The following is a 9301-nucleotide window of genomic DNA, read 5'->3' on the forward strand; positions in this document are numbered from 1 at the left end:
CATCCTATCCTAGTGGACATGATCTTTCCTATTGTGCTTGACCTTCTATAACATCTATGAGCCCGACACTTTAGGTCCGACCATATGAACCTAGGGCTCTGATACCATTCTGTAACGACCCGAAATTCGGACCACTACCGGCGCTAGGATCCAGATCGGCATAAGGCCGCCGGGACCCGTAGCAAGCCTGACATACAACCTGAAAACCTGTGTAATCCCATACATGATCATACAAATACATAAACATGCAAACTTTTTCTTTTATAAATCAAGCTTAACCTGTGCATGCACATTAACATAACCATAACCCTCACACTGGAGCCCTCATCAAATGCTCCAATGGGGTATCAATAACATACATTAAGCTTGATTACTCATCTCATCAAATAATAACGATGATCATGTATTAAAAGGGATACCATATACATAAGGTCAAGCACAATCTCTAATCCTCAATATCATTATTACATACATGACTTTACAATTCTTTTACATCACAATTTTATCATGTCCACACTTCTAACTATTTCATAAGCATGACTTTACTCTTCTTGACTTCTCTGTCTAGCCCGTACCTGTAACCCTGGGGGATTAGGGAAAGGGGTGAGCTACTAGAGCCCAGTGAGCAGAATAATAAAAACATTTTATAAAAACATGATTTTACCCTTTTAGAGGTCTCCGACACCCGAGATTCCACCGGACGGTAGGAATTCCGATACCGGAGTCTAGCCGGGTATTACACTTGGAGAGTTTGAGAGAGGATTTCTCCATATCTCCACGTAGGGATCGTTCAATCTCTTGTTTGGAAGAGGTAAGTGAAGATCCTGAACTTCCTTTCTTGATTTTGAAGGTTTTATGAGAGTTGTCTGGGTAGTTATGCATATTTAGGTTAAGGGAGGTTTTTGAGGATTTTGGTGTATCAGCATGGTTAAGTGTTGTTTGATATGTTTGTGGGAGGTGTTAGGAGAGGTTTAGACCTCTTTATGCATGTTCTATGGTATATGCTAGTTGGGAGTAGTTGCTATGCATGTTGGATAGGTTTTGGGTGAAGTTTGCATGAAACAGAGCAGGTTTCTGCCCAACGGGCAAAACCAGGTTCGGCCGCCGAACCCCTTGTGGAGGCAGTTTCGGCTGCCAAAGCTTGCCCCCGAACAATTGGACTTTCATCTATGGAGGCAAGGTTCGGCCGCCGAAAGTGCCGTCGAAGGTTGAGTTTCGTCTCTGGACGAGACTTTCGGCTGCCGAAGGTGCCGCCGAACATGCATGAGTTTCGTCTCTGGAGGGGAGTTTCGGCCACCGAACCTGCCGCCGAAAATACCCTGTCCAGCTTTCTTTTGCATGTTTTATGTGATTGTTCTAGGATGCTTTAGAGGGTTTTTGGGGAGTTTCTTAGCGATGTTCTTGAGTTGGTTTGGTCCCTCATTTCAGTCCACCTGTGTAGGAACGGACTCGAGGAACCAAGGAGTTCAGCAGTGAGCACTGTTTCAGAACCTGCAGAGTCAGTACAGAGTCAGCCAGAGGTGAGTGGAACTGAACTAAATCTTTTACTATGAGAACTCAAAACATTTTTAGCATGTTTCATGCATCATTGATGCCATGTTTATAGTATTGCATTAGTGAGCACGAAGATGTTGCATTCATCAGTGCATGTACAGATCGGGCGTAGCTTGGATTCATTAGCCCCCTAAATGAAGACCTGAGGAGCCCTGAAAGGGCCAAGCACACGGTACCATAGGGTGCTGAATGAAGACCTGAAGAGCTCCTTCGCGGGCCGGGCAATGTGGGGGAATTTTGAATTAGTCCGTCTGAGATTATGTGATTTACTTGTGTTGTGATGCATTCCATGAGATCATGTTTTATAACATGTTTTATATGTACTACTCACTGGGCTAGTATAGCTCACCCCTCTCCCTTAACCCCAGTCTTGCAGGTTCAGAGTCCAGAGGTGTCAGCAGGGTACAAAGGAAGAGAAGGGTTATGTAATAGTTAGTATGGACATGTATATGTAAGAGTATTGATTTAGCCGAGTTGTAATCCTTTTGTATACATGATCTTTTATGTAAATGTTTTATGTTATATGTATGAAAACCCAGGCTTAACAGGATATGAGTTAGCCCACCTAGAGCAAAGATGAGAGCTCTAGCAGGGGTTTATAGTGTAAAGATAGTGTATGCACAGGTTAAGCCTTGGAACAGAGAAAAGTTTTCATTTTTCCAGAAAATGTATGATCATGTATGGGATTTCACAGGTACACAGAGTTCACAGCAAGTTTGCTACGGGTCCCGGCGGCCTTAAGCCGATCTGGATCCTAGCGCCGGTAGCAGTTCGGTTTCCAGGCTGTTACAGATTGGTATTAGAGCCCTAGGTTCATATGGTCGGACCTATAGAGAGAGAGTCGGGCTCATAGAGGTCATAGATGGTCAAGCACCATAGGAAAACATGTCCATTAGGATAGGATGTTAGTCCTGTCTCTCTGCTGTGTGAAATGCTATGATTCATGCATGTGCCATCTATGTGTTGTGTGGTTGAGGGCTATATGTTGTTAATGTGCTATGCTATGTGTGTTGTGTCCTAGAGAGTGAAGATGCGAGGAACTCGTCGATCCGCGAGATTGACTGGAGTCCCACCAGGAAGTGAGGGTACAGTTGCTCGTCCTTCTGCATTGCCAAGGGCAAGATCGCACAGGTCAAGCAGGGAAGGAACGTCACGAGACCCTAGAAGGTCTTCTGACAAGAGCAGAAGAGGAGTAGATAGAGGGGGAAGATCAGAGGAAGAGAGAGAGGCTATGGATGTTGGTCAGAGCAGAGATGAAAGTATGGGTATAAGAAGGTCTGAAGAAGGTATGGGAGAGTCCCAAGGAGGCGCACAGGCCTCGGGGTTTAGCTATCCACCCTTTCCACAGGGCCCGGGGTACCCGATGGGAGGTACGTCGGATTTCTCCAGCTTTGCCCCATAACCACCTTATATGCCTTATCCTTCTTTTTACCCCCCATATCACATGTATCCACCCTCACCTTTTCAGCCAAGTCCAGCACAACCTGAACCAAGAGAAACAGTACCTCCACCACCACCAGAACCTGTAGCCCCTGTTGTTGAAGCACAGCAACCTAGTTCATCAGGGGGACATAAGGTGAAGATGACCGAGTACTTAAAGTTGGATGCTCCTAAATTCAATACAGGAGATGATCCCTTTGAGTACCTTAGTGCAGTCAGAATGATAACCAGTGAGTTGGGAGCTTATGAGAGCAGGGCCATTGAGATGGCAGGGTTCACATTAAAGTGCAAGAAAGCCAAAGAATGGTTCAAGAACTATGTGGACCCCAGAATAGACAGCATGACATGGGAAGAGTTCGCCAATGAGTTCGCAGGGTGGGCTTTTCCTGACAGTTCCAGGGAGATGAAGGTTGTCAAGTTCGAACAGCTGAGACAGATAGAGGAGATGAGCGTTAATGAGTATACAGATAAGTTCCTGGAATTGTTACCATACGTAGGTCAGGCGTATGATACGGATTAGAAGAAGGCAAGGAGATATGCCACAAGGCTTCACCCCAGGTATTTCTCCTTGATTCTTCCAGCAGAGAAAGAGAGTTTCCACTCCATTGTGGATGCAGCCAGAAAAATGGAGGCGAGTGCCATCATACAGGGAACAGGAAAGCAGCAGGTGGCACAGTCTTCGGGTTCTAAGACCCCCAGTGCAGCAGTTTCTAGCAGCAGAAAAGGAGAGAAGTTTAAGTCCAAGAGAGGCAAGTTCTGGAGCAGGATTAAGTCAGGACTGGGAATGGGAAGCGGCTCCAGCTTTGGCACAGGCAGTCCAGTATGTCAGAAATGTGGGAAACCACACAGAGGAGTTTGTCTGATGGGGTCTACAGCCTGTTATAGATGTGGGCAAGAGGGACATATTGCACGAGAATGTCCCCAGGCGACCTTTATGGCACCATCCCAGTAGATGACCTCAGGCAGTGTAGCACAGCCAGCAGCTTCAGCCGTACCCCAGAGCAGTGGCAGAGGTAGAGGAAGAGGGTCAGCCTCTTCATCAAGGATGGGTTCCCGAGGTGCAAGTCCGTCAGCCCCAGCACGGATTTTCACCATGACTCAACAGGAGGCAGATACATCGAACACAGTGGTGTCAGGTAAGCTCATCATTGGGTGTTCAGAGGTGTATGCTTTGATGGACCCCGGTGCTTCTCACTCTTTCATTGCTTCTAGAGCCGCAGAGAGGTTGGGTTTGATAGTCTCCGAGTTAGAGTGTCCTCTCTGGGTTAGTGGACCTAGATGTGACCCATCATTGGCAGAGTCAGTCTGTCAAGTCAGTCTAGTGTGTATAGAGAGTAGATACCTTCCAGCTGACCTCGTGGTTCTAGAGTTGGCAGATTTTGATGTCATTCTAGGGATGGATTGGTTATCTACGTATAATGCTACCTTGAACTGCAGGGACAAGGTAGTCAATTTCAGAGACCAGGATGGGTCAGAGTGTGTCTTCAGAGGAGACAGGAGAGGGACACCTAGAGGATTGATATCAGCCCTTCAGACTCGTCAGTTGTTGAGGAGGGGTTGTCAGGGGTTCCTAGCTCATGTGAGAGAGCTAGACATGCAGGTTAGGGAACCATCCTCAATACCAGTTGTTAGAGAGTTCCCAGATGTGTTTCCTGAAGAGCTTCCAGGACTACCACCTGATAGGGAAATAGAGTTCGAGATAGAGTTAATGCCTGGTACGAGACCGATCTCTATTTCTCCCTACAGGATGGCACCAGCAGAGCTGAGAGAATTGAAAGAGCAGTTACAGGAGTTGGTAGACAAGGGTTTCATCCGCCCGAGTACCTCACCTTGGGGTGCTCCAGTACTGTTTGTCAGGAAGAAGGATGGACCTCTTAGACTTTGTATCGACTATAGGCAGTTGAACAAGGTCACTACCAAGAACAAGTATCCTCTACCCAGGATCGATGATCTCTTCGACCAGCTGTCAGGCGCAGGATGTTTCTCTAAGATAGATCTGAGATCCGGATACCATCAGTTGAGAATCAGGGAAGAGGATGTACCCAAGACAGCTTTCAGGACCAGATATGGGCATTATGAGTTCCTAGTAATGCCGTTCGGGTTAACGAACGCCCCTGCAGCATTCATTGATCTCATGAACAGAGTTTTCAGAGAGTACCTAGATCACTTTGTGATTGTCTTTATAGATGATATCTTAGTATACTCCAGGGATGCAGAGGAGCATGCCCAGCATCTGAGGATAGTTTTGCAGACTTTGAGGGAGCATGGCTTGTATGCCAAGTTCTCTAAGTGCGAGTTCTGGCTGAGGAGCATTTTTTTCTTGGGGCATGTAGTATCAGATGAAGGTATAGCAGTGGACCCCAAGAAGGTAGAGGCAGTAGCCAATTGGCCTACACCCATGACAGTAACAGAGATCAAGAGTTTCCTGGGTTTGGCAGGCTACTATCGGAGGTTCGTACAGGACTTCTCGAAGATTGCTGCTCCGATGACCAGATTGACCAGAAAGAACCAGAAGTTCGTATGGTCAGAAGAGTGTGAAGAGAGTTTTGAAGAGCTGAAGAGACGGTTGACTTCAGCACCGGTGTTAGCTCTGCCGATCAGTGATGAAGACTTCACAGTGTTCTGTGATGCATCCCGAGTGGGATTGGGTTGTGTGTTGATGCAGAATGACAGAGTAATAGCTTATGCTTCTAGACAGCTGAAGAAGCACGAGCTGAACTATCCTACACACGATCTAGAGATGGCAACAGTTATCTTTGCACTCAAGATGTGGAGGCATTACCTCTATGGGGTAAAGTGTGAGATCTTCACGGATCATAAGAGCCTGCAGCACATCTTGAGCCAGAGAGAGCTAAACTTGAGGCAGAGACAGTGGGTAGAATTGCTCAGTGATTATGATTGCAAGATCCAGTATCACCCGAGTAAGGCTAATGTTGTAGTTGATGCCTTAAGCCGGAAGTCACTCGGCAGTTTATCCCACATTACAGCAGAGAGGAGGCCGGTGGTGAAGGATTTCTACAAGCTCATGGAAGAAGGGCTTCAGTTAGAGTTATCTGGTACAGGTGCTTTGATTGCACAGATGAGAGTTACTCTCGTGTTTCTAGAGTAAGTGGCTCTGAAACAGCACGAGGACCCTGAGTTAGTGAAAATTGCCAGGACTGTTCAGTTAGGCAACAGTGCGGAGTTCATATTTGATAGTGAGGGGATTCTTCGTCACGGGAAGAGGTTATGCGTGCCAGATGACAGCAGTTTAAAGGAAGACATTATGAGGGAAGCTCATCATGCTCGATATAGCATTCACCCTGGAGCCACCAAGATGTATCAAGACTTGAGAAAGGTGTATTGGTGGCCAGCGATGAAGAGAGAAGTGGCACAGTATGTGTCAGCCTGCGAAACATGTGAAAGGGTGAAGCTAGAGCACCAGAAGCCGGCTGGAATGCTTAACCCACTGCCGATTCCAGAGTGGAAGTGGGAGAATATAGCGATGGATTTTGTAGTGGGGTTACCGGCGATGTCCAACAAGCTAGACTCCATATGGGTGATTGTGGATAGACTAACTAAATCTGCTCACTTCATTCCAGTCAGGAGTAACTATTCTGTGGACAAGCTAGCGCAGGTGTATGTAGAAGAGATAGTAAGGTTGCATGGAGTTCCTGTGTCAATTGTATCAGATAGAGGACCTCAGTTCACCTCCAGGTTTTGGCGGAGTCTGCAAGCTGGTATGGGCACGAGGTTGGATTTTAGCACTGCTTTCCATCCACAGACAGACGGTCAGTCAGAGAGGACTATCCAGACAATAGAGGATATGCTCTGAATGTGTGTGTTAGACTTTGGCGGTTCTTGGAGGCAGCATCTACCTCTGGTGGAGTTTGCCTACAATAACAGCCATCATGCTAGCATAGGGATGGCTCCTTATGAAGCTCTGTATGGGAGGAAGTGCAATACACTTGTTTGCTGGGAAGAGGTAGGAGAGAAGGCTCTTGCAGGGCCAGAGTTAGTCGAGATTACCAGCAGATTAGTGCCTATCATCAGAGAGAGGATCAGAACAGCTGTCAGCAGACAGAAAAGCTATGCAGATGTCCGTAGGAAGCAGATAGAGTTCCAGGAGGGGGATATGGTTTTGCTGAAGGTGTCTCCAATGAAGGGCGTGGTTCGTTTTGGGAGAAAGGGTAAGCTAGCTCCATGATACATTGGTCCCTTTGAGATTCTGCAGAGGATTGGGAATGTGTCGTACAAGCTGGATTTACCTTCATCTATGGAAAGAATCCATTCGGTTTTTCATGTTTCTATGCTACGGAAATTTGTGTCAAATCCGGGCCAGGTTCTCTATGAGCCTGATGTGGAGATCCTAGGAGATCTCACATATGTAGAACAGCCAGTGAGGATCATTGACACCCAGATCAGAAAGTTGAGAAACAAGGAAATTCCGATGGTAAAAGTCCTGTGGAACCACCATAACCTAGAAGAGTGCACCTGGGAGACACGGGAGTCTATGCTCCAGCAATACCCCTATCTGTTTTGAGGTTAGTTTTCCCCTTTTCTATGTGTTTATGTGCTTCGTGTTTGAGGAACATTCGGGGACGAATGTTCTTAAGGGGGGGAGAATGTAATACCCGGCTAGAGTCCGGCGTCGGAAGTCCTGTAGTCTAGTGGCATTTCTGATGTCGAAATCCTCTGGAAGGGTACGGATTATGTTTTCCTATGTTTTGAAAGCATTTTCTTGTTTTAAAGTGTTTAAAGACGTAGGTTGTGCAAGAAAAGCACCAAGGTAGAAAAGCCAAGGTTCGGCCGCCGAAGGTGACTTTCGGCCGCCGAACGTGAAGATCCTGAACTTCCTTTCTTGATTTTGAAGGTTTTATGAGAGTTGTATGGGTAGTTATGCATGTTTAGGTTAAGGGATGTTTTTGAGGATTTTGGTGTATCAGCATGGTTAAGTGTTGTTTCATATGTTTGTGGGAGGTGTTAAGAGAGGTTTAGACCTCTTTATGCATGTTCTATGGTATATGCTAGTTGGGAGTAGTTGCTATGCATGTTGGATAGGTTTTGGGTGAAGTTTGCATGAAACAAAGCAGGTTTCTGCCCAACGAGCAAAACCAGGTTCGGCCGCCGAAGGAAGGTTCGGCCGCCGAAGGAAGGTTCGGCCGCCGAACCCCTTGTGGAGGCAGTTTCGGCTGCCAAAGCTTGCCCCCGAACAATTGGACTTTCATCTCTGGAGGCAAGGTTCGGCCGCCGAAAGTGCCGCCGAAGGTTGAGTTTCGTCTCTGGACGAGACTTTCGGCTGCCGAAGGTGCCGCCGAACATGCATGAGTTTCGTCTCTGGAGGGGAGTTTCGGCCGCCGAACCTGCCGCCGAAAGTACCCTGTCCAGCTTTCTTTTGCATGTTTTATGTGATTGTTCTAGGATGCTTTAGAGGGTTTTTGGGGAGTTTCTTAGCGATGTTCTTGAGTTAGTTTGGTCCCTCATTTCAGTCCACCCGTGTAGGAACGGACCCGAGGAACCAAGGAGTTCAGCAGTGAGCACTGTTTCAGAACCTGCAGAGTCAGTACAGAGTCAGCCAGAGGTGAGTGGAACTGAACTAAATCTTTTACTATGAGAACTCAAAACATTTTTAGCATGTTTCATGCATCATTGATGCCATGTTTATAGTATTGCATTAGTGAGCACGAAGATGTTGCATTCATCAGTGCATGTACAGATCGGGCGTAGCTTGGATTCATTAGCCCCCTAAATGAAGACCTGAGGAGCCCTGAAAGGGCCGGGCACACGGTACCATAGGGTGCTGAATGAAGACCTGAGGAGCTCCTTCGCGGGCCGGGCAATGTGGGGGAATTTTGAATTAGTCCGTCTGAGATTATGTGATTTACTTGTGTTGTGATGCATTCCATGAGATCATGTTTTATAACATGTTTTATATGTACTACTCACTGGGCTAGTATACCTCACCCCTCTCCCTTAACCCCAGTCTTGCAGGTTCAGAGTCCAGAGGTGTCAGCAGGGTACAAAGGAAGAGAAGGGTTATGTAATAGTTAGTATGGACATGTATATGTAAGAGTATTGATTTAGCCGAGTTGTAATCCTTTTGTATACATGATCTTTTATGTAAATGTTTTATGTTATATGTATGAAAACCCAGGCTTAACAGGATATGAGTTAGCCGACCTAGAGCAAAGATGAGAGCTCTAGCATAGGTTTACAGTGTAAAGATAGTGTATGCACAGGTTAAGCCTTGGAACAAAGAAAAGTTTTCATTTTTCCAGAAAATGTATGATCATGTATGGGATTTCACAAGTACACAGAGTTCACAGCA

The sequence above is a fragment of the Manihot esculenta genome, chromosome 18 (genome assembly GCF_001659605.2).
Source record: "Manihot esculenta cultivar AM560-2 chromosome 18, M.esculenta_v8, whole genome shotgun sequence".
In the NCBI taxonomy this organism is placed as follows: domain Eukaryota; kingdom Viridiplantae; phylum Streptophyta; class Magnoliopsida; order Malpighiales; family Euphorbiaceae; genus Manihot; species Manihot esculenta.